At 57.3% G+C, this 25492-nt stretch overlaps 2 long non-coding RNA genes across 2 annotated transcripts in view; both read right to left on the bottom strand.

The window, feature by feature from the left end:
• The window catches only part of LOC149523244 (uncharacterized), a 53965-nt gene extending 34821 nt beyond the window's left edge, over window positions 1–19144 (bottom strand). The window contains exon 1 of the long non-coding RNA XR_016347179.1: window positions 19052–19144. This is a non-coding gene — a long non-coding RNA (uncharacterized LOC149523244). The remainder of the gene's footprint in view (window positions 1–19051) is intronic.
• Window positions 19145–19429: 285 nt separating this feature from the next.
• LOC149523245 (uncharacterized) lies at window positions 19430–20884 on the bottom strand. Its single transcript, XR_016347085.1, has 3 exons — window positions 20249–20884; window positions 19647–19714; window positions 19430–19529 (listed from the first exon to the last, which is right to left on the bottom strand). It is a non-coding gene; the product is annotated as an uncharacterized LOC149523245 (long non-coding RNA).
• Between the last annotated feature and the right edge of the window lie 4608 nt (window positions 20885–25492).

The following is a 25492-nucleotide window of genomic DNA, read 5'->3' on the forward strand; positions in this document are numbered from 1 at the left end:
TCGCCTAATGAGCCACCATTTTTGCAGAAGAGGCTCTTGCGCCAGAAGGAGCTGTCTGCACGGCCCCTTTCTGTGCAAGAAAAACCCTCTTGCGCGATGCTGTTACGCCGATTATTTTCAGGAATAACGGCATTGCGCAAGAGTGTAAAGCTGCAAAGTTGCCATCCCCACTCAGCTATGCAGTAAAGAGCAGCAAACCCATCACACCTGCTTTTCTCCCCATCACACCTGTTCTTCTCATGGTGCCAGGGCTCATGTTGCACATGGGCAGGATTGCAGGCTAAGCAGTAGGCTTTGAATAGTCAAACTCTCCGGAACCAAGAAATGCCACTTACTGTTTCCCAAACACCCTTAACTCTGCCCCCTCAAGCACATGCCTTATGACACCTTCCTTTAAATGGTCAGTCAAAGACTGAATTTCAGATCCTGTACACATCTGTGTCAAGGCTGTCCCCAACTCTGGCATGATGAATGCAGAAGTGGGTCCCTCAAAAGCACTCCAAAATCTTGCCTCTGCAGGCTCTGGTACAACTCCTCCCCCTAAAAAAATCCTAATACCCAGATTTTGGGGAATCTGCTGCCACCACCTAAGTAAATCCAAGAAAACCAGGGAAGAGATCACTTGGGAAACCTCCTACCTAAGGTAATACTCTCCCCGTGCCCCAAGCTCTGTTTTACTTGGAGTTGGGAAAACAGGAGATTCACAGACAACAATGAACTCTGCCCTTGTAAGTAGGCACTGAGTCCTAAGGACACAACAATCAACCAATCCCGGTTAATTACAAGATACAACAATTCTTTATTATCAAAATAAAACTACAGTAGCAAGCACATTAAAGTGGTTAGATGGAAAGAGCCACCAAATTGATAAAGATACTCAGGGAAACCCCATGGGCTAAAACTTGGTTACAAAGAAAAAAGAAAAACACAATTAACAGCTTAGACATTATTTCCAAATCCCCAAACAAGGAAAACAACAAATCCTGACGGACTAGCTAAACTTTTCCCTACTTACACATTCTAAGAAATCCGTTCTTGGAGAGAGAATCATAGAATCATAGAATACTAGGGCTGGAAGGGACCTCGAGAGGTCATCGAGTCCTGTCCCCTGCCCCCTTGGCAGGACCAAATACTGTCTAGACCATCCCTGATAGACATTTATCTAACCTACTCTTAAATATCTCCAGAGATGGGGATTCCACAACCTCCCTGGGCAATTTATTCCAGTGTTTGACAACCCTGACAGTTAGGAACTTTTTCCTAATGTCCAACCTAAACCTCCCTTGCTGCAGTTTAAGCCCATTGCTTCTTGTACTATCCCCAGAGGCCAAGATGAACAAGTTTTCTCCCTCCTCCTTATGACACACTTTTAGATACCTGAAAACGACTATCATGTCTCCTCTCAATCTTCTCTTTTCTAAACTAAACAAACCCAATTCTTTCAGCCTTCCTTCATAGGTCCTGTTCTCTAGACCTTGAATGAGTCTTGTTGCTCTTCTCTGGACCCTCTCCAATTTCTTCACATCTTTCTTGAAATGCGGTGTCCAGAACAGGACACAATACTCCAACTGAGGCCTAACCAGCGCAGAGTAGAGCAGAAGAATGATTTGTCATGTCTTGCTCACAACATACCTGTTAATGCATCTCAGAATCATGTTTGTTTTTTTTTGCAACAGCATCACGCTGCTGACTCATATTCAGCTTGTGGTCCACTATAACCCCTAGATCCCTTTCTGCCGTACTCCTTCCTAGACAGTCGCTTCCCATTCTCCCATTTCCCTCAGTCTTGGAAGAGACTACTCTACCTCTCAAACACAGAAGAGAGAGAGAAAACCCCTGTTTTTCAGTTTGAATTTTCTACCTGCATTGTTATTGACTTACCACCTGATACTTGGCTAGCTACAGGGTTAACCCCTTAGTCACCAGACACTGGTCAGCACTCCTGATTATGACAACCCGGCTCCCAGCCTAGTGTACCCTCCCCAAAGAAGACGACCTCCCTCCCTTCCTCCCTCCCTCCCTCCCCACAGAGACATGGACAAGCTGGTGCTGCTGGACATTTGGCTAGGCTGATGATTTCAGGGTTTCCTCGGTTTTGCAGAGACCTCTGGTAACTGTGACCACATGAGATTTTGCCTGCAGATGAGAAACAAGGGGTGGTGGATGCAGGGGAACTCCTTATTTGAGGCTGGGTGGAGCTGGGAAAAGGGGTGTGGCTGGTGCCCCTCACTGGCCCATTATGGCATCTGCTCTCACCATCGTTTTCCTCAGTGAGTATTGCAGATAGACAGGAGTGGACAGGGGGGATCTGAGACCAGGGGGTGGGCCCATTGGGGTGGATCTGAGACCAGGGGGTGGGCCCATGGGGGTGGGTCTGAGACCAGGGGGTGGGCCCACAGGGAGAGGGGAGGGAATCTGAGACCAGCGCATGTACCCATGGGACTGAGGGTGAGGCATGTGACTGGGTGGGGCAGTACCAGATGCGGGCGGGGGAAGGGATTCAGGAGAGACCATAAGCTGAGCCTGTTCTCTGGGGGTTGTCACTGCATTACTCTCTGGGGACCATCCTCCCTGCCCCATTGATCTAGTGACTTCCTCTATGGGGGCAGAGGACAGGTGCTGACTGCGGCATACAGGATGGGTTTGGGGACAGGGCCCCCCGCTTAGTCTGCAGCGCTGGGGGGTCTAGTTCGGCATAGGTGAGTCCCTCAGTGCTGGGGTTGGGCTCCTGGGGTAGGGAGGGAAGAGAGTCACTATGTGTATGAGTCAAAACCAGCACACAAACACACACAGCCACACACCAGACAGTCCTGATCCCAGACAGCAGGGGGTATTCATATGCAGTGAGGGGATGCATGGTGCATTGGTGTGGGGTGAGGCAAGGCACAGAGCTGGGGAGTTTTGGGGGGCACTTACAAAGACATCTTGCAGTTTCCCTTGGCCCACGAGGGCATCTGTGGAACAAAGACACTCAGGGGCAGGGAGGGTGTGAGAAAGCCGGAATCTGTGCTAGTTATACAGGGTGTCTATACACCATGGGCTGAGCCAATTCCCTGGAGTGAGGATGGGACACAGGGACTGGGGCTGGATCAGTGTCCCTGGGATCGCAGGATGGGTCCCAGTGAGACCCTCAGCGAGATACGGCCCCTGCCTGGCTCCATGGAAACCACAATCCCTAATGACTCGTGCTAATCACCAGGAGCCCTGTCCTGGGTGTGAAAGTAGAAAGAATTATACTGTAAGAAAAAGATGAATTGTGCTGTATTAATTGAATAAGTTGAAGGAATTCTGTTTGTCTTTTTAAGAGGAAGAAGAAAAGTATGTTAATGTTGATTGTAGGTATGCAGATCAAGGTGCTAGCCAATTTGGGCCTGAGTTTAACAGGAAAAGAAACATTAGGTGTTAGACAGGAAACAATTCCAGATAATCAGGGAGATATAGCCAGGAGATTGCTGTGTGCTTAATACTGAAATGAAGAGTACTTGAGTAGCCTCACACTAACTATGTGAAGTTTTGCCCCCCTTTTAATCCTGTTAATTTTGGCTTTCTTTTGACTGTATAAATCAAGAGGTTTGAACCTTGTATGGCACTCACATTTTCTGAATGCATTTTAGCAAAGCTTTGCTGAAATAAACAGAGCAGTCTGCCAAATCTGTGAGTCCTGTCTGACTTTGACAATTTGGAGGTCCCACTGAGATGGCAACCGTCTTCGCTGAGGCTGTGTGATCCCTGACCGTCTTGCAGGATGACCGTGGTAGCCGGCACCTGGGCATTTGGCCTGAGCGGTCCTCCACCAGAACGGAAAGGTGCACAACCATAGCGAAGTCTACGCCATCGAACCTGTTGGTTCCTGCTCTGTTCTGGTAGGGATCCCGGGATCTAACATCAGGACTCTGGTCAGGTAATTATTTTGTCCGGACTGAGGACTGTCTTGTCTCTGTGTCTATCCGTCTTCCCTGTGGTGTGAGTGAGTCTGGGAGCCATCCCTGTCCAGGGACTGGCCGACCAAGGGGCTCCTGTCCCCGCGGTCTGTGTGACTGGAATCTGCACAATCGCAGCCGCACCGCACCTTGGATAAAATCCTTGGAGTGAACGCAAGGGCGATTGAGGCAGTAGCCTGTGGGCTTCTTTTGTGTGTTGCACTGGGCACCGCTCTGACGAACCCGAATTTCCTCCTTGTGTGATTGGTGTATGAAGTCCTCCTGTATGGGTAACTAGACGTCTAAGCAGGGATAGTTCCCTAAAGGGACCCTGGCTCAGTTTATATATTTTAGAAAGGGTCCGGACTCCTGTAAATTTCTGGAAAAATGATCTAGATTAACTCTGGGGGGATCCCAAAACTCAGTGGCCACTGTTAGGATCTTGGAACAAAGACCAAGTGGACGTCTTAAAAGACAAACTTGGCCTTCCCAAAACTAAATTGGCTAGAGGAGAGGTAGATTGCTTCATGCAGTGGTGGGACGAGGCAAATCTTAAATGAACTGAATCGAAGCTCGCCTCCCTTAAAAATTCTAATTATAAGAAAAAGCTTTATTGGAAACCTCCTCTCCCACCACCAGACCGAGCGCTTCCCTTTACCCCGTCCTCCAAGAAGACTCAGACCGGTCCCACTTGAAGCTATAAACCCTGGACCCACACGGAGCTCCACTCGATTTTAAAAGGTTTTCCAAAGCCCCAGGAAAACCCTACCAAATTTGCAGAGGAATTTTGCTAGTGTGCAATGCCTATGAACCCTCTGAAGCAGACCTCCTGCAACTGTGTAAACTACTTATAACCTCGTAAACAGCAACAAAGAAAAAAACCCGGGCAACTATCACACAGACTGACTGATGGTTTTTTTGTTTGTTTGGTTGGGTTTTTTGGGTTTTTTTGGGATACAGCAACCAGGTAAAAATGGACAGGGCGCCCTGGCGCATGCGTTTGTTAATAGCCTCTTATCTGCTATTAGCAGTATGTTAAAGCAAATAAGTGTTGGATGGGAGGCCAAGACCATGGACAAATTGCAAGCAGTGGCAGAGCATTGCCACTGCACTCTAAAAAGAAAGAGAAGCAGTCCTCACAAAAGTTGATAGCTCTGCAAATACAGCATTATTCAGGGCAGGGCAGACAGTACTGGGAATGGGGAGGGTACCAAGAATGGGGATAAGGTCAGAGAAGGGGTCGTGGCACCGGGTTTTTGGGATTTAAAGGTTTCAGCTCCGGTCATATCCACCCTGTGGGAACAAGGCATTATTGTCCCCTGTTCCAGCCCCTGTAACACCCCTATCCTCCTCCCAGTTCGAAAAGCTGATGGTAAATCATGGTGGTTTGTTCAGGATCTTCAAGCTATTAACTGCATTGTTGTACCCACCTTTCCTGTAATCCCTAACCCAGCAACTAATCTGGCTTCTATCCTGCCAGATGCAACTCATTTTACTGATGTTGATCTGTGTTCTGCTTTCTTTTCTGTCCCGGTTCACCCTAAGTCCCAGTATCTTTTTGCCTTTTCTTACAAGGAGCAGCAGTATGCTTCCCAAGGGGTACACGGAAAGCCCGTCTTACTTTTCCCAAGCATTAGCCAAAGACCTTGTTGACCTGGTCTTCCCCTCTGGGTCCACATTGGTCCAATGTGTAAATGATCTACTCCTCTGTTCCCCTTCATTATCTGCCTCAGAAACTGACTCTTTAGTGCTTCTCACTGCCCCCCCCCCCCTCCGCCACCTTAGGGTTACCTGACTACTGTAAGCCTTTACCCTTTTCTGCCACGAGCAATCTGGTTGTGCACTTGGGGTTCTTACTCAGGAGCATGGTGGCAAAAATCGTCCAGTAGCTTATTTCTCTGCCACCTTGGATCCTGTTGCCCAAGGTCTACCCCCCTGTCTGCGTGCTGTGGCTGCCGCGGCACGCCTAATTGAAATGTCTGAGTCCCTTGTCCTCCGCTCTCCTGTTTCTCTCATGGTCCCTCACTCTATAGATACTCTCCTGCTACAATGTAATACAGCTCACCTTTCCTCCGCCCGCCTCACTTTTACTGCTTTCGGCTTCGCATATCACCATAAAGTGCTGTTCTCAGTTGAACCCTGCCACTCTCCTTCCTCTGTCTAATGACGGTGAACCCCACGACTGCCTTGCAAGTGTCTCTGCTGTCACCGTCTCATGCCCCAACCTTTCTGATGTCCCTCTCCCTAACTCCGACCTTGTGTTACTCACTGAAGGTTCCTGCTTTAGAGATAGCCAAGGTCGTCTCCTCGCAGTTTACGCTGTGGTATCACTCTCTGAAACCCTAGAAGCTGCGCCTTTACCTTCTGTCACCTCAGCACAAGTCGCTGAACTAGTTGCCCTAACCCGCGCTTGCTTTCTGGCTGAGGGACGCTCCGCCACCATTTATACTGATTCTCGATATGCTTTTGGGGTTGTACATGACTTTGGCACCCTCTGGCAAGCTCGGGGTTTCCTTACCTCTGCTGGTACCCCTATCAAGAATGGCCCCTACATTGCTGCTCTCCTGTATGCACTCCCATCTGCATTAGCTATTGTTAAGTGCCCTGGTCACTCCACAGCAGATACTGATGTTGCTAAGGGTAATGCTGCCATAGAACCTTCCCCAGGTGCGTTTCTCGGTTCCCTTTCTGTTTCTGTACCACCGCAGTCTCTTTCTAAAGTCACCCTGCTCCAAGACTCTGCCTCAGAAACAGAAAAGGGCTCCTGGGTCGCCCAGGGTTGCTCTCTACACCCTGATTCCCTTTGGCGCCCCCTTATTGGTGCCTTTGTGGCCCCCTTTTCGCTCTACCCAGCTCTGGCCGCCCTGCTACACGGCGTTTCGCATGTCGGAAAGGAGGGTATGATCTCTGCTGTAACTAAGGCAGAATGGTGGGCCCCCCATTTCAGCTCTTTTGCAGCTCACCACTGTGCCGCCTGTACCACTTGCCAAAGCTACAATGTTGGCAAACCTGTAAAGGTAGCTCAAGGGTTCTGGGGCCTGCCCCAAGCACTGTTCTTGCATTGGCAGCTTGATTTTGTACAAATGCCTGTGTGTCAACTATATGAATTTATTTGGGTTATTTTTGGGTTGGATTGAAGTCTTTCCTTGTCGCAAAGCTGATTCGCTGTCTGTTGCCAAATGTTTGTTAAATCATATTATACCTGCCAAAGAAACTCCTGCCACTCTGTCCAGTGACCGGGGTACACATTTTACTGAACAACTTGTTCAGCACCTGGATCGTGTGTTACATGTCACACTCCTGCTGCACTGTCCCTACCATCCCAAAGACATAAACTAAGTCCTTTTGAAATTGTTTATGTGAACAATGGCTACCATTACTCCAGTCTCAGACTTGAACTTGACTCACAGTACACTCCTTCAGTACTGCAAGGGACTAATGCAAGCTGTAAGTCACTTCCATTCACAGGTTCGAGCCGCCTGGCCGACGGAACCCACCTCGGATGCCTGCCACACTCTCGAGACAGGTGATTGGGTCTACGTACGACACCACCAACGAAAACACGCCATGGAACCCCGGTGGAAGGGCCTGCATCAGGTGCTGCTCACTGCCCAGACGGCTGTTAAGCTATCCGGCATCGCAGCATGGATACAGGCTTCGCAGTGTAAGAAGGCACCATCCCCAGCGGACCAATCATCACCTCAGGACCATGCAGAGTCAATTTTGACTCCAGAAGAAGACGTAGAGGAACAGCCTGCAATACCTTACAACCTACGTTCGCGTAAGGATTGCCTGAAGCAGATGAGGACCAAAAGCAAGGCCCAAGAAGAAGCAGTAGTGAGCCTAGCGCCTGCTGCCTGGTGGACATAAAACCGTAACTGCGGTTCCCTCAGTGGAGGTTGTCAGAACCAAAAGGGTCTTGCCTCCAACATGTGCCTCTGGTGGGGCCTGTTCCTCGGCCACTGGTGTCTTAAGATCTGGGGAATCCACAATGACAATGACAATTCTTTTATCCACCAGCAAGTATGGATCGCTCAGACCCTTAATATCTCTAATTGCTGGGTCTGCAGCCACATTCCATCCCACTCACAAGCTGGTTCCTGTCTTGGCAATCCCACTTAATTCCCCAGGCCTCACCCGTTTAACAAGACATGGAACAGTAATGACACTTGGGAAGCAGTGGGAATAATTGTGGGAATAAATGTATCTAAACGGATAAGTGTGGAGGAGAAAAAAGGTCACTGGTGTTTGGTGTGTAATGGGACGGGGCTGAATCTGGGGAGGAGCAGTTGTCTCCAGCATATTGTAACATCAGTACAATCTTTAATGCCATGCAAATAACACCACTCCCCGTAAGGAGAATCACCGTGTGCCCTTCGGGGGATATTACTCCTCCTTTGTAGACACCTATATGGCAAAGGGGTGCAACCGACCCTTCCCGGCTTTGATAGGGCATCATTGGGTCTGTGGAACAAAGGCCTATACCACATTACCAGTTAACTGGTCAGGTATCTGTTATCCCGCCCAACTCTTCCCACAATTCCGAGTGTTAGAGTCCTTCCCATGAGAACCCCTCGGTAATTTTAGGCGAAAAAGAAGGGACTTGTCGGATGCCCAATGGTATGTGAATCACATAAGCCCTTTAACTTGGGAAGAGGCTATTGGTGGTTCCTTTGACCCACTTGGGGGAGTAATACATCATGCAAAAAGGCTTCTGAGGTTACAAACAGTAGTTAAAATCATGGAAAATGAAACTGGAAAAAGTTTAAGGGCCCTGGCCAAAGAAACAGGAGCGATCAGACAAGTGGTCCTCCAAAACCGTCAGGCATTGGATATAGTGCTGGCAGCAAAAGGAGGGACCTGTGCTCTCATTGGCAAAGAATGTTGTGTATATATACCAGACAACACCAATGATATAATAGATCGCGCTAGCTACTTAAAAAAGATTGCATACCTTTCCAACGAAGAGCCAAGTTCCCTGTGAAAATGGCTAAGTAACTTGTCCAATTTCTCTGGCATAGGAAACTGGTTGTTTCAGGAAGCCCTGACTATCCTATTTGGAATCTTAATAATTTTTGTATGTTTTCAGTTAATCTCCTGTTGTATCCAAAACTATGCAAGACATGTCACAGACATGTCCCCTCACCAGAGTGCTAATCTGATGCTTTTAAATATCACTAATGAACAAAAAGACAAAGAACGGTTAATGCAAGGAACCCAGTAATTGTTGGTCATAGGCGAGGCTTGACCAAAAGGAGGGATTGTGAAAGTAGAAAGAATTATACTGTAGGAGAAAGATGAATTGTGCTGTAATAATTGAATAAGTTGAAGGAATTCTGTTTGTCTTTTAAGAGGAAGAAGAAAAGTATGTTAATGTTGATTGTAGGTATGCAGATCAAGGTGCTAGCCAATTTGGGCCTGAGTTTAACAGGAAGAGAAACATTAGGTGTTAGACAGAAAGCAATTCTAGATAATCAGGGAGATATAGCCAGGAGATTGCTGTGTGCTTGATATTGAAATGAAGATACTTAACCACACTAATAATGTGAAGTTTTGCCACACCCTTTGATCTTGTTAACTTGGCCTTTTGACTGTATAAAATCAAGGGGTTTGAACCTTGTATGGTACTCACATTTTCTGAATGCATTTTAGCAAAGCTTTGCTGAAATAAACAGAGCAGTCTGCCAAATCTGTGAGTCCTGTCTGACTTTGACACTTCCCAGGGTGCCCTGGTGGCCACTCCAGCCTCAACCAAGATCACTCCTCTCCTTCCTCCCTCCCCGGAGCCTTTAGGGGTTGACTCTGGCCACAGTGTCTGTGCCAGTTCCAAGCCTGCCAGGCCAGAGCCAGCAGTCACTACCCCTGATCCAGTGGCCCCCAAACATGAGCCAGCAAAGACTGGCAGCCAGCCCTCCACCACTCGCCAGGAGCAGTCTGCCAGCTCCCAGGAGCCTGACAGGGGCTGGAGAAGGCGGGCACCTTCCTGGTCCAGGGTGGAGATCATGGACCTTATTCAGGTTTGGGGGGATTGCCCCCAATGTCCATGATCTCTGCACTAGAGAGAGGAATGCGGCCGTCAATGGCAGGATAGCTGCCAGCGTGGCACTAAAGGCCACATGTGAACCCAGGAGCAAGTTTGCATGAAAATCAAGTTGGTCTGGAGAGCCCCCCAACCCTGAGCCTTGACCTTCCCCTCCCCTTTCTTCCCCTTGCTTCCTCCCCCCAAGTTTTCCCCCTTCCCTCTCCCCCCCTCTCTTCTCCCCTCTCCCGCCTCCTTTCCCCAGTCTCACCAGAGTTTCATTCTCCCCCCTCTCCCCCGGGGTTTTGTTAAATAAAGATAGTTTGTGTTCATGAAAATACGTGTATTTTATTTGACATCAGGAAGGGGGCTGAGGGAGAGGTAAGTGGAAGGACGTGAGGGAGGAATGAGGCACAAGCCCCCAGTGGGGCAGACCAGAGAGGCTCTGAGGGCTCCTCAGGATGGAAGCTCTCCCGCAGGGCCTCCTGGATACTGACAGCCCCCTGATGGACCTCTCAGATGGCAGCCTGCAGAAAGTTCAGACAGGTCCGCAGCAACGCGTCCACGAAAAGCACCAGAGTGCCCAGGGGCAGCTCTGGCTTCACGTTGCAGAGTGCTGTGATGTCCCGAGTGAAGGCAACCAGAGCACACAGAGACAAAATGGTTTCCTGTCCCTCATGGAGGTAGGCAAGTGTGACGGCGCGTTGGGGGTTCCCCGTCTCCTGCACCCCGAAATGGCACAAACAGACTGCACCAGCCAGTGGAATTGAGGGTGGTTTATTGCTCCTCCAGCACAGCGCAGCACAGATGTAATCTGGTTACAGGAACTGGGCTAGGATGCCTCAGGCCCCCTTGAGATGGGGGAGACTGGGCCCCTAAACTCCAGCCCCTTCCCCTAGGCTGTCTCCTCCATGCCCTCCGACAGCCAGCAACCAACTCACTAACTTCCAGCCCTGCCCCCCCAGCCAGGGCAGCATTCCACCTTCCTTTGTTCCTCTCCATGGGGGGTGTCTGGCCACTGGTTTGCATAGTGACTCATCCTGTTTTGCTGGGTCGTGGTCCCCACGACAGCCAGTGGGGGTTACTCCAGAGCCAGCAGCATAGAAACCAGCCAGGTACCCCCACTACGTCACAGTTCTCCCCCCTCCGAGAGCGAACTGAGCAGGGTCACTCCACTCGTGACCTAGGGAAGTTCGGGTCCTCTGCGTGGGAACCCGCCCCGGGGACATGGGTGCTCCCCTTGACTCGGGCCGGCCATGGCGAGGCCCCACATGAATTGGCTTCCCTCTGTCCACTCGCTGCCCCGCTCCAGGGCGACTGGCACAGGCCTGTCCTCGGGGGTCACACCCACCCTTCCACTGGCCTTGATCTCTGGCCAGGGTCTCTCGGGCCGGGGCCATGAGCCCAGCGAGCCTTCTCTGGACAGCCAGGGCGGCTTCCACCCCCGATGCTCCATCCAGGGAGGACTTCCCCTCCCATAACTCTCTCAGCAAGCCCAGAGGGTCCTCTATCTGGGGTAGAGACCCCCAAGCCGCTTTCCTACTGTCTTGGGCCTTCCCGCCCCTCTGGCAGGAGTCACAGGACCGGCAGTACCGCTGCACGGCTGTAAAGATTCCCGGCCAATAGAAGTGCTGGAGCAGCTTCAGCCGGGTGCTCCGGATCCCCCGGTGGCCCCCATCGGGGACATCGTGGGCCAAATACAGCAGCTTGAGGCGATACTTTCGGGGGACGACCAGCTGCCGCTCTACGCTCCATGCCCTCGCCTTCCTGGGGGGGAGCCACTCACGGAACAGGAGCCCACGCTCCCGCAGGAATCTCTCCTGGCCACCTCTCCCCCGGGGCTGAGCTGCATGGAGGTCAGCCTGGTCCCTCAGCCTCTGCAAGGAGGGGTCTGCCTGCACCTCAGCCTGGAATTCAGCTCCTGAGGCAGGGATCGGGACCTGTCCCCCACCTCTGCCTAGGTCCGGAGTCCCAGCCTGGCTGGACCCCGTGTCCACTGGGATGGGACCCTGAGGATGCTGCCAGGAGTCCTTCCCTGGACCCACGTTGTCAGCCCCCCGCTGGCTCTGGTTCCGGGTAGTGACTAGAGCCCGCTGGGATTCATGGGGCCACTCCTCTAGGTCATTCCCCATCAGCACCTCGGTGGGCAAGTGCGGGTGCACCCCCACTTCCTTGAGGCCTTCCTTCGCCCCCCATTTCAGATGCACCCTGGCTACAGGCACCTTAAACGGGGACCCGTCTATGCCCTTCAGGGTCAGCTGCGCGTGGGGCAGTATCCGCTCCGGGGCCACTATGTCGGATCGGGCCAGAGTCACCTCCGCCCCCGTGTCCCAGAAGCCCGTCACCTTCCTACCATCCACCTCCAGGGGTATGAGGCACTCGCTCCGCAGGGGCCGTCCTGCCCCCACCCGGTACACGGAGAAATCCGCCTCCTGAGAATCAGACCTCCCAGGGGAGGTGCACTGAGCCTCCTTCCCCTCTCTCTGAGCTGAGGTTTGCCTGCCAGCCCCTGCCTCTGGGGCAGCCTGCCCTTCCTCCCGCCCCAGCCAGTTAACCCTGGAAAGTCCCCGGTCCTGGGACCTGGTGCACTGAGCCCTCTTGTGGCCTTTTTGCCCACAGCGATGGCAAGTTAGGCTTTGGACTGTCTCTGTCCAGGCCCTGGCTGGTTCTCTGGGGCGCAGACGACCTGTTCCTTGGTCTCGCCCCGTAGTTGACTCCCTCCGTCGCTCAGCCGAGATCCGGTCTCTGCGCGGTTCCCTCTCTCTCCGGGACTCCCGTTCACACCCGGACCGGCTCTCCGTGAACTCATCCGCCAGTCTCCCGGCCTCCTGGGGGTTCTCTGGTCTCCGGTCCTTGAGCCACAGCCTCAGTTTGGGTGTGCACGCTTCATAGAACTGCTCCATCATAACCAGCTTGAGCAGCTCCTCTGCGGTCTGGGCTCCGGCTCCAGACACCCACTTGCGGCAGTATTGCGCCAGGCGGGAGGCCAGGTCCACATAGGTCTCCCGTGGCCCTTTCTGTACCCCCCGGAACTTCTTCCTGTACATCTCGGGGGTCAGCCCGAACTTGTGCAGCAGGGCCTCCTTGACTCGCTTGTAATCCCCTGGCTGTAGGTCCCCCAGCTGACTGAGCACTCCGGCCGCCTCCTGGTTCAGTGCGGGGATGAGCTCCTGCAGCCAGTCAGCCGGGGGAACCCGTTGCAGTCCACAGGCCCTCTCAAAGGCACTGAGGAACCCGTCTATGTCGCCCATGTCCTTCATTTGGGCCACCACGGGCCTCTCCAAGCGCCTGGCAGCCCCGGGACCCTGGGGCCCATCCGCACTTGGCGCAGCCGGTGCCCCGCCGGTTCTCCGCTCTGTCATGGCCAGCTCATGCTGTCGCTGCCTCTCTTGATCTTGGCGCTCCTTCTCTCGATCCTGGCGCTCCCTCTCTCGGTCCTGGCGGTCCTTCTCTCGGTCCTCTACTTCCAATTCCCTGATCCGCAGCTGGATCTCCAGCCGCCGCAGCTCCGCTGGGCTGGCCCCTGCCCTAGATGGGCTACGGCTTGCAGGCCTCCCGGGAGACGCTGTCTCATCTCTCCGGTGGGTTCCAGCGCTCCTCCCCCTCTCTGAGCCTGACACACTCTCCGGGGGGGTCTGGCTGCTTCCCCTGGGGACAAGATCCTGGCCCTGTGGCTGGTCATTCTCTTCCAGCTGGGTAATCAGCTGGGCCTTGGTTGCTTTCTGCACAGGCAAGCCCCTCTCTCTGCACAGCCCCACCAGCTCTGCCTTCAAGAGTCGGGCGTAGGCCATCTGCCCGCTGGGCCCCTCGGTGCAGACTCACCAGGCTAGTGCTGCAGCGCCCCACGATTCCCAGGAACCGCTTCGCTCTGTCTCCAGCACGCCTGGCTCCAGGGCTCTTGCTTCTACGGCGCCTTGTCACTTGCCGCTGGAAGCTCCATCCACGGGGTGCAGTGCATCCCACTTCTGACACCAGTGTGACGGCACGTTGGGGGTTCCCCGTCTCCTGCACCCCGAAATGGCACAAACAGACTGTACCAGCCAGTGGAATTGAGGGTGGTTTATTGCTCCTCCAGCACAGCGCAGCACAGATGTAATCTGGTTACAGGAACTGGGCTAGGATGCCTCAGGCCCCCTTGAGATGGGGGAGACTGGGCCCCTAAAACTCCAGCTCCTCTCCCTAGGCTGTCTCCCATGCCCTCCGACAGCCAGCAACCAACTCACTAACTTCCAGCCCTGCCCCCCAGCCAAGGCAGCATCCACCTTCCTTTGTTCCTCTCCATGGGGGGTGTCTGGCCACTGGTTTGCATAGTGACTCATCCTGTTTTGCTGGGTCGTGGTCCCCACGACAGCCAGTGGGGGTTACCCCAGAGCCAGCAGCATAGAAACCAGCCAGGTACCCCCACTACGTCACAGGAGGGTAGTGTAGACATACCCTCAGAGGCTTGGCCTGAGCCAGCTGGGCTCACCACTAGAGGGCAACACCAGCACACGCAATGGGATGGGGGGTTAGCCTCCCACTGCAGAGAGGGCCATGGGGCCTAGCAGTTAGCGCAGGAGGGCTGGGAACCAGGTTTCATCCCCAGCTCTGGGAGGGGAGTGAGACCTAGTGGTTAGAGTGGGGGGTGGCTGCCAGGATACCTGGGTTCTGTCCCTGGCTCTGGCAGTGGCCGTGTTGTGCAGGGACTTTGCACCTGTTTCCTCCCCCATCCTGGGTCATCGGCAGGGATTAGCCCTCCCCAGGCCAGGACAGACCCTCAGGGAGCTCGGGGGCTGAGAACAGCCCTAGTGCTGGGTGCGGGTACCTGGGCTGGCGACGGCGGCTCCGTCCTGGGCACCTGCAGCAAAAGGAACGGTCACAGTAAAGGGAGGAGGGGGCCAGAGGGGCCAGGGTTGCAACTGGCTCTGGGAAGGAGCCAGACACCAGCAGAGGGTGTGAAGGGAATCCCTGAACTCCAGCCCCTGCCCCCTTCTATCCTGCCCCCTTCCAGCTGCGCAGAGACCTGGGCAAGAACAAGGGCCAGCAAGCAACCTGCCTGCTGGCTAGCTGGGCGGCCCATAATGCCAGCCCGCCCCTCCCCTAATCCCAGCCCCCCAGCTGGGCACCAGACCGCTCCTCTAATCCCAGCCCCCCAGCTGGGCACCAGACCGCTCCTCTAATCCCAGCCCCCCAGCTGGGCACCAGACCGCTCCTCTAATCCCAGCCCCCCAGCTGGGCACCAGACCGCTCCTCTAATCCCAGCCCCCCGCTGGGCACCAGACCGCTCCTCTAATCCCAGCCCCCCAGCTGGGTACCAGACCGCTCCCCTAATCCCAGCCCCCCAGCTGGGCACCAGACCGCTCCTCTAATCCCAGCCCCCCAGCTGGGCACCAGACCGCTCCTCTAATCCCAGCCCCCCAAGCCACTGGCAGCACCAGTCATGAGCAGAGTTTGGGAAGAGCCCGCAGAGCCTCTGACCCTGCTTGTGAAAATCCAGCCAGCCCAGGCTGTCACTATCCTGCTGGGCTCTCTGGCACCATGGGGTGCTCCAGGAACCGGGGCTGTTCTGGGCTGTGCCGGCCCAGCCAGCTCCCCTAGACACAGTGATGGGGGGCAGGGAGTCCCTGCCCTGCAGGAGGGGTGTGATGGGGGCTGCTGCCCACACATGCCAGCTGCCCCGGAGCCCCTTCTGTTCAGCACAGCCCCTGGTTCCTGCCCCAGCAGTGGGGTCCGGCTGCTCTGGGTGGGGCAGGTCTGGGCCTCAGGGCCTCACCGGTCACACGCAGCATCCTGGAGAGGCTCAGGTTGGAATTCAGCAGCTCCTTATTGTCACTTCTGTGCTGGTACCAGCAGGAGAAATTCCCAGCGTCCCCCGGGCCGGAGACGCGACGGGTGAGGTGGTAGGTGAATGGCCCGGGGGTGAACACTTGGCTGGCAGCCTCCCGCCCGTCCTTGCAGAAGATAAAGCGGGTCACAGGGGACGCTCCAGGGACCAGACACCTCATGGTAACAATGGCCCCAGGGACGCGTTCAGAGAGAGCAGGGGAGCCGGCAGGCACCCTGAGGGGAGACGTGGGAGTGAGAGCCCAGCCGGGGAGCCGCAGAGAGACTAGAGTCAGTCTAGTATCGCGTGTACAGCTGGGGGAGAGCTAAGTTCCCCGCAAGCTGTTCTCATCGCTCAGCCATCACCACCACTGCCCTGCCTGTGTCCTGCTCCTCATCCCCGCCCCCACTCCTATCCCCTGTTCTCCTCCATCTCCTCCCCCTTCCCTTCTCCTGCCCCTCCCCATTTCTACCCACCCTGCCCTGCCCATCCCGGTCCTCTCCCTACCCCCCCGTCTGTCTCCCTCTTATGTGAGGGCTTTGCTGGAAACGCCCCCCCCCCCGACCCAAGCCAGGGAGATCTCCCCTCCAGGAACAATTCACCCCCCGCATCTCGCTCCCTCCACTCCACAGTATTTCCTCCATTCCCCACAGTTGAAAATTGAGCTCCCCCGTCCCCTCAGGTGACAGTCGGGCTCCCCCATACGCAGCTGCCTAGGTAGGCGCCTCCCCAGCCAGAGCCTGCCCCTGGCGCCCACGTCCCCTCCCCGACTGCCTGTCCCAGGCGACCACCTGAACCTGCGTCCCCCATTCCCTCAGATCACAGCTCCCTCCCTGACCCTGCACCCCCCGACACCCCTCCCCCAGGCCAGACTCCTCTCTGGCACCCGCACCCCCTCCCCCAAACCCTCTGCTCCCCCTTCACCCAGGTCACAGCTCCCTCCCTGACCCTGCACCCCCCGACACCCCTCCCCCAGGCCAGACTCCTCTCTGGCACCCGCACCCCCTCCCCCAAACCTTCTGCTCCCCCTTCACCCAGGTCACAGCTCCCTCCCTGACCCTGCACCCCTCTAGAGCCCCTCCCCCAGGCCAGAGTCCTCTCCTGCGCCCATACCCCCTCCTGGACCCTGCACCCCTATCCACCGCCCCAGATCATACCCCCCCCCCTGCACCCAGGCTCCACCCCTAAGCTCCCTTCTGCACCCAACCGCCCCGTCCCAGACCCCAAACCCCTCGGTAGAAATGTGGCCCTTGATCAGTTGCCAAAATGGCCCCCCCATTACAAATTATTGACCAAGCCTGATCCAAATGTTTTTTGAAACATTGTTTAATGAGAATGTAAATACAATTCAATACAATTGGGAGGGTTGGGGGGAGGGGGACGCAGCTGCTGGCTCCTCAGCTCTTGCTGCTCTCACTGGGTGTCTTCCTGCTGCAAGGGAAGCAGAATCCGTCACATTCATCCCTGGGGACTCAGGGGAACTGGCCCCCCAGCATTTCCACCCTCCTCCCCCTGCTCTCTGGTCACCCCCCGTCAGGCCCGCAGGGTGAGCTCCTGACCCCCCAGAGCTCCTGACACCTCGGCCCCCTCCCGCCTCCTAGGACAGTTTCTGTGTTCAGAGCCTCCCCCACCCCCAGGGACGCTCGCAGGGGCAGGAGGGATTCTGCCAGCAGGGACGTGGGGTGGGGGCAGCCTGAGGAAAGGGGCGGGGGACTCCCTGAGGGGATGGGAAGGAGACCCTGGCCCTGCCCCACTCTCCTGATCTGCTCCGGCTGCTCACCATGTATTCCAGGAGGTGATGGGCCTGCCCATGCAGGGCGTGGGCCAGGACCAGCCCGGCCTGGCTGGGGCGCCGCAGGGGGGAGCGGGCAGCGAGCAGAGCCTTGTCCAAAAAGCAATTCTCCTGCTCTGCTGTGAAGAGCTGCCCAAAGACCTGGAATCAAGAGCACAGGAGGTTTCAGCTGACGGCCCAGAGCCCGGCCCCAACTCCTGGGGCTAAAACAGCTTCCTCCTCCCCCAAACTCCCTTCCAGACCCTGCACCCAGACGCTCTCCTCACCCGGCACCCCAGCCCCTGCCCCAGGTCACAGCTTCCTCCTGCCCCCAAGACCCTCCTACCCCCACGAGGGCCCCAGCCAGCCCCACCCCCGAGCCCTGCCCTGCCCTGCCCTGGCAGCGCGTCCTTACCTCTCCCACCCTCACGCTGTTGCTGTGAGCCAGGACCCATCTTTCTTTGTAGTAGTGTCTGCACCACAGGTCCTCTGCCTGGTGGATGTTGAGGCCTGCAAGAGACACAACAGGGTCATTCTGCTGGCAGGTCTGAGCCCTTCCCCTCCCACGGGTCCCTGCAGGCATCCCTGGGCAAATGGAGGGGCACAGGGGGCAGAAGGAGGGGAACACAGAGGGACGCATCCCCCCTTGGGCCAGTCTGGGGGAAAAGGGCTGGGTCCCCTCCCCCCGCCGCCGGCACCCTCAGGGTGTCCCTGGGGCCCAGGTCCCGGCTGGGTTCCTTACCCCTGTGGTGCAGGAGGAGTTGATACAGGCTGTGCACCCCCTCCCGGGCCAGCCGGCTGACGTCTTCGGATGGGTCCGAAATAAAAAGGCCCAGCTGGGCCACGTGGTGACCCATCCTCGGCCAGTCGGCGGAGTTCTGAGGGGAGAGAAGAGGGGGGGTCCCTCAGCATCCTGGGGCTGCACGTCCCATGCAAACGGCCGCCGAGGCGGGTCTGAGCTCGGGGGACGGACAGAGACACCTCCCGGGGCGGGGCGGGGCCGGCCTTGCGAGGAGACAACCCTGAGCAATGGCCCCGACTGAAGGGTCACTCCGGGGGTGGAACAAGGGGATCCACTGACGGCCACTCCCCAGTCCCCAGGCCCAGTCCCTCAAGAGCCCCCCTGAAGGGCCCAGGGTCGCCCCTCCCCGGGGAAAGGAGAACGCGGCCCATTCCCGGCCCATTCCCGGCCCTGCCTCTGCCTCCCGGGGACGCTCCCAGCCCCGCGCCCTGCAGCCCCAGACCCCCCGGCTCCGAGGTCACTTACGTCAAACCCCGGGAGGGTGGTGGCGACTCCCAGCAGGGCCGTGGTGCTGCCAAGGGCCCTGGCTCGCTCCTGGGGCAGGTGGGACTCCAGCCACGGGCTCAGGTGCTGGGGGGGAAAGAGGCAGGTCAGGACCCGTAGGGAGGTGCCGGTTCTGGGCAGAGCCTGGGGCTCCTCTCGGACTGTGCCCCCCCCCAGCCACTGACACTGCTCCTCTCTCGGCCCCCCCCCGAGGAAGCAGGGACAATGGCCCCGTCCCCCCCACGGGGCTCACCTCCATTATGAGCTGCAGCCGGGCGGTGTCTGGGGACTCGGCGAGGAGGCTCGCCAGTAGGGCCTGGAGGTCGTAGGGAAGGGCCCGGATGAACTGCTGCAAGACAAGGGGGAGCCCTGGGTCAGAGGGGGGTTGGGGTTGGGGAATCCAGGCCACCCGCTGGCTCCGGGGTGCAGCCTTGAGCAGGGTCTGAGCCGCCTCGCAGAGCAGGGAGGAGCCCAGGCTGGGCATGGAAGGGACGGGCCCCCCGGGAGAGCAACGGGAACCCTGGAGGGAAGGATCCAAACCTGCAGCTTCTTCCCTCCCTCTGCCCCCCCCCCCCCCCCTCTGGAGCTCCAGCCCAGCCCGGGAGCAGGGTCCGGAGGGACGTACCTGTGTGTGGATGGGCTCCTGCTGCCAGTCCCCAGACACTGTCTGTCCCACGGCCGCCGTCAGCAGGGGGCTCAGGAGCTGGGCCCGCAGGGGAGGCTGCAAGGTGCTGGCAGGAGAGAGGGGCAGAGGCTGTTAATTCAGCAGCAGGAGACAGAGACTTTCCCACTCCCTGGCCAGGGGATCTGCTCTGGGGGGAGTCGGCGGGGGGTGGGGGGGTCGGTACCTGAGGCTGCAGGCGGCGTTGAGGCAGTCGGCCAAGACCAGCGGGGGGGGCGAGTCCTCCATGATCTCCTGGGAGACCCAAGGAGACAAAGGGGCGTGTGAGGCTGGGCCCCCAAGAGACGCTCACGCGGCCAGCGCCCCCACCCAGCAGGATCCAACCCCACTGCCTCCCGCTGCCCTGTAGCCCCCCTGCCCGACACAGGGCCCCTCCCAGCACCCCCCTCCCAAACCGGGACCAGCTCAATCCTTGTCCCCAGGCCGTCTCCTGCCCCTCCCTGCCCTGGTGACCAGCCTCTGAACCTCCTCATCCCTGCTCCCCAGGCGCATCCCCAGCAGCCCGCTCGGCTCCCTTCCAGCCCCCCATGGCCCGGGGAGACCCCTCCCTGTCCCGAATCCCCCTTCCTGTCCGGCACCCCACACCTGCCCCATTTCTGTGTCCCTCCCTCCTCCAGCATCCCCACCCACCCTCCCCATGTCCACCTCCAGCCCTCCTGGCTCCACCCATCCCGTTTCCAGCACCCCCACCCGCCGCCATGGCCCAGGCAGACCCCTGTCCACCCCACGTATCCCCTCCCCTCCTCCCGGCTGCCGCGACTCGCTTACAACGATCCTGGCCATCATGGTGTCCTTGCAGCAGCGCGGCGCCAGGGTGTCCTCGCCCCTTTGGAGGGCGGCGAGGCAGGCGGGGGGGACGGCCAGAAGGAACCGCTGCAGGGCGGCTGGGCTCTGCACCCCAGAGAGAGTCTGTGAGCCTGGGGCCTGCCTGCCCCCCACGGACAGCTGCAGGGCTCAGGCCTCCCAGGAGTGGAGGTGGGAGCTGCCGGTTGTCCAAGCACCCACACTCCCCCCCCCAACTGCTGCCTCACGCTTGTGGGGGCCCAGCTGGTGCATGACAAGAGCCCCCAGCTTGGGGGGTCCAGGTCATGCAGGAGAAGGGGCCCCAGGGGGATCCCCAGGGACAAGCCCCTCCCGGAGGGGGGGACGTGCTGGGAAGGGGCCGGACAATCTCGGGTCCCCCCCGTGTGGAGAAGGTTCCTACCGTGTCCCGGGTGTGGAGCTGCTCTTCGATGTCGTAGATGGCCCCTTCCTCCACCCGGGAGTCCACCCGCTCCTGGCAGAGCTCCGCCGAGGCGCAGGGGGGCTCTGTGCGGGAGGGAAGGGACCAGGGTGACTCCAGCGGCCAGCAGGGGTCACGCGCCCCCATGTCAGGGACCCAGGGCAGGTTGGGCCCCACACGCCCCTCGCAGGGACCCATCCCCCTGCCACCCTCACATCTGCCAACGCCCTCAGCAGAGCCCCAACCAGGAACAAGAGAGCCAAGCAGCCCCCGCCCCCATCCATTGCCCAGGGTGCGGGGCAGACACTGGGGCTGCTCCCCCCCCCTCCGGGTACTGGGTGAGCCCCTGGGCCCAGCGTGTTCACGGCCCCTCACCTGGGTCTGAGCGGCTACGGGAGGTGGCCCGGCTGCAGCTGGAGGCCCAGGCGCTGCTGCTGACGGACCTGGACCCACAGCTGCAGGGGCTGGTGCGGGGAGCGACGGGCTGGGGGCTCCCGGAGACTGGCAGGTCCCCGGGGGCCGGGCAGGGCGATGCCCCCTGGTGGTAATGGGGGCTGGGCTCCCGGGGCAGGTGTTTCTCTCCACAGAGGAGGCCCCGGAGCCACCCTACCCGGCTCCCCCGCTGGGCTGGGTCCCGCCTGCCCAGCCGCCTCTGGAGCCAGGTCCGGGGGGGCCTGGCCGGTGGGCGAGTCGCCCCGAGCTGGTGGGATCCAGCTTCCCCGCCCGCGGGGACGGAGAAGCTGCTCCCCACCGGCCCTGGGGCCATCTTCAGGGCTTTCTTGAACCACAGCCGAAAATGTTTGGCCATGCTGCAAATGAGGGGAGCAAAGGGGAGCTTGGGGCGCAGCCTGCAGAGCGAAATCCAGGGGTTCCAGCTCCCCAGAGCGACTGCCCCCAGCCCCCAAATGGCCCCTTGCTTATCGGTTCGGTCTTGCACAGGCACTGCAAGGACCTGAGGGTATGTCTACACTACCCCGCTAGTTCGAACTAGGAGGGTAATGTAGGCATACCGCACTTGCAAATGAAGCCCGGGATTTGAATTTCCCGGGCTTCATTTGCATAAGCGGGGAGCCGCCATTTTTAAAACCCCGCTCGTTCGAACCCCGTGCAGCGCGGCTACACGGGGCACGAACTAGGTAGTTCGAACTAGGCTTCCTAGTTCAAACTACCGTTACTCCTCATTCCACGAGTCTCCTGCCCATCAACAGCCCCTTCTTGGCTAATCAGGGGAGAATCTAAGGTGTGGGGGGTGGAGCGTTCTCCCCAAAGACACCGGCATAGACTTGTTCCAGCCCCACCTCCCCAGTCCCCACAATGGGGGCTGCATCCCCCACCCCACGGCTCCTGCAAACCACCCCCCGTCCTTCAGCTAGTCTGTTGGGTCCCAAGCTGGGGGAGGCAGCAAGGGAAGGTCACAGAGGAGGCAAGAACAGAGCAGAAATGTGGGGGGATGGAGGAAAAGGGAAACCAACCAGGAGAAAGCCCCAGTGGCGCTAAGGACGCAGCCCAGGTGAGGAATCACCTTCTGGCCCTTGACCGAGGGCTGGGCCTGCCTGGAACCCAGCCGGCCCCGGGCGGGATCCAACCCCTGGGGGCTCTTACCTTCGTCACAAAGGTGTCGGGATGTGGAACTCACAGAACGCGAAGGAACCGTGAGGAGGAGACGCACCAGAGCTAAAGCAACCGGGGGTCTCCAAAGTCCCCTGGGCCCGCCCCCCGCTTTTATCAGCCTGAGATGTGGGTCCCTCTGTGAGGTCATCACCTCCCCACCTGCCCTTTGCCTTATATGCTGAGGGCTGCCCAAAGCCCCTGTGAGGTCACCGCCCCCCCCCCACCCTGCCAGGCAAATGTCCTGCCTCTGGCCACCCCCCTGGGAAGTTTGAGCCATTACTAGGGGTCCCTCCCCCTCCCTCATAGGCTGCTCCCTGCCCTACACTGCAGGCTTCTTGCACGAGAGCTGTTTCACGCCGGAGTTCTTGCGCAAAAGGTCTCGTGCAAGAGTGCCTCCACCCTGCCATAGGCTTTTGCACAAGAGCGTCCATGGCAGTGTGAACGCTCTCTTGTGCAAGAAAGCTCTGATGGTCATTTTAGCCATAAAAGTGTCTTGCTCAAGAAGCCCCTGGTGCCCGTCCACGCTGCCTTCTTGCACAACAGCTCTTGCACAAAGGGGGCTTAGTCATCGTCGGGAGAGGAATAACTCCTGTGCAAGGAGCCCTGTTCTCTGATGCTTTACTGCAAATTTACTTCTGCAAGAACACACGTAGAGTGTAGACGCGCCACAAGTTTTTTCGCAAGAACACGCAAAAACAAGCCATGTGGATGTTTTCTTTTTAGGCAAAAGCCCCTTTTTGCACAAGATCGGTCGGCCTTTTTGCAGAAATAGGGATCTTGTGGGAAAAGGGGGTTTTTTGCACAAAAAGTAAACATCCACACGGCTTGGTTTTGCGCACAAACCCCGAGCACAAAAACGGATCGGCAGAAAATATGCAAATGACATTGCGTGTCATAGAGTCCCTCGTTAGCATATTTGTTGCCAAAAAAACTCGTTGTGTAGACGTAGCCTAGGAGAGAAGCGATCTCAGACACAAAGCCCTTCAGTAAGAGGGCATAGCCCTGGGGCGTGGTAGGAGACGTACGGCAGACATGGGAGGTCACTCTCCTAGCTATTTGGCACGGAGGAGGCCTCAGCTGGAGCACTGTGTCCAGATCTCAGGGCCATGCTTTAGGAGAGAGAGTCCAGAGGGGAACTATGAAAAGGGATTAGGGACGTTAGATATTCACTGAGTAGTCAATTAACCTCATGATTTCTTATCGGTTACTTGACTTTTCGATAGTCCCCAGGGGCCAGCTGTCTCAGTCCCGGCTCGCGCTGGGTCCGGGACCTACCCCCTCTGCGGCTCTGCATTTACAGTGTGTTAGGAGCCAGGCAGGCAGGCAGCCTCGCTCAGTTCCAGTTTGCACCAGGTCCAGAAGCTCAGACCCAGCCCCCAGGCAAGGGCTGCTGCCAGCTTGTGCTGCTGCCTCTGATACAGAGGCAGCAGTACGGAGTGCCAGGAGGGAACTGGTCTAAAAAGCACCTCCCCTTGCGACCTGGCTGCCTGTCATCCCACGCTGCTGCCTCCGTTTTTGGCGAGAGAGAGCCGCCTGTCTTGAGACACCGGTGGGGAGTCGGATTTTCAAAAGGCAGGTCTCTGTCCTTTGTGAGCCTTCCAAAGCGCTTCGGTGGGGGGAGGGGGCAGGAAGGCGGACGACACTCAGGAATTGTAGCACCCAAATCCACGGAGTGTTTCGCCAGCACCTCCTGCAACAGAGCCCAATCCCTGACAGGCTTTTAGGCAAGATAGATCATTTGAAAAAATGACAGACACAGGGTTTTCCGTCACCGCTCTCCCTTTCTTTTATTTCCCTGGGCTAACTGGCTTGTTCCTCTTTGGCTAAGGATGGAAGAGTATGTCTACACTACAATGTTAGTTCGAACTAACGGACGTTAGTTCGAACTAACATTCATAGCCGCTACACTAGCGCTCCGCTAGTTCGAATTTGAATCGAACTAGCGGAGCGCTTAGTTCGAACTAGGAAAACCTCATTTTACGAGGCTTAAGCCTAGTTCGAACTTACTAGTTCGAATTAAGGGCTGTGTAGCCCCTTAATTCGAACGAGTGGGAGGCTAGCCCTCCCCAAGTTTCCCTGGTGGCCACTCTGGCCAACACCAGGGAAACTCTATGCCCCCCTCCCGGCCCCGGACCCCTTAAAGGGGCACGGGCTGGCTACGGTGCCCGTGCCAGGTGCAAGCCTGCTAGCACCCAGCCAGCAGACCCTGCACCTGGCACGGCACAGAGCCACCCACCCGATGTCCCCCAGCCCACCCCCTCTTCCCGGGACCAGGCTGGCGGCTCCCGGAAGCTTGCCCGGGACCGCAAGAGGCGGGTACATTCCTGGGCTAGTGCGGACATCGTGGACCTCGTCCACGATGTCCGCACTAGGCACAGGAAAGTGGCCATCTAGGGCAGGAGAGCTGCCAGCCTGGCCACCCAGGAGCAGGTTTGCATGAAAATCAAGGGGGTCCACTGAGACCCCCGACCCTGAGCCCTGAGCTTACAATGGCCGTCCTGGGTCAGACCAAAGGTCCATCTAGCCCAGTAGCCTGTCTGCCGACAGCGGCCAACCCTAGGGACCGTGGAGGGGATGGACCAAAGACAGTGACCAAGCCATTTGTCTCGTGCCATCCCTCTCCAGCCTTGCACAAACTTTGGGCAGGGACACCACTCCTACCCCCTGGCTAAGACTACTCCATGGACCCAACCTCCATGACTTGATCTCACTTCCCTTTAAACTCTGTTCTAGTTGTAGCCTTCACAGCCTCCTGCAGCAAGGAGTTCCACCGGTTAACTATTTGCTTTGTCAAGAAGAACAACTTTCTCTTACTAGTTTCAAGCCTGCTACCCAGTCCTTTCCTTTGGTGTCCTCTAGTCCTTCTTTATGGGAACTCATGAAGAACTTTTCTCAATGCACCCTCTCCACCCAACCCCTGCTTTTAGAGACCTCTATCCTGTCCCCCCTCCGTCTCCTCTTGTCTAAGCTGAACAGTCCCATTCTCTGTAGCCTCTCTTCATCTGGGACCTGTTCCCAACCCCTGATCATGTTAGTTGCCCTCCCCTCTCCCAGCCTTTCTCTTCCCCTCTCCCACCTCCTTTTCCCAGTCTCCCCCACTTTTGTTCAATAAAGACAGAGTCAATGTTGGAAGAAACGTTATCTTTATTTTGTACATCAATAAGAAGGGGGGCTAGGGA

The sequence above is a fragment of the Pelodiscus sinensis genome, chromosome 18 (assembly GCF_052426305.1).
Source record: "Pelodiscus sinensis isolate ZL-2025 chromosome 18, ASM5242630v1, whole genome shotgun sequence".
Classification (NCBI taxonomy): Eukaryota; Metazoa; Chordata; order Testudines; family Trionychidae; genus Pelodiscus; species Pelodiscus sinensis.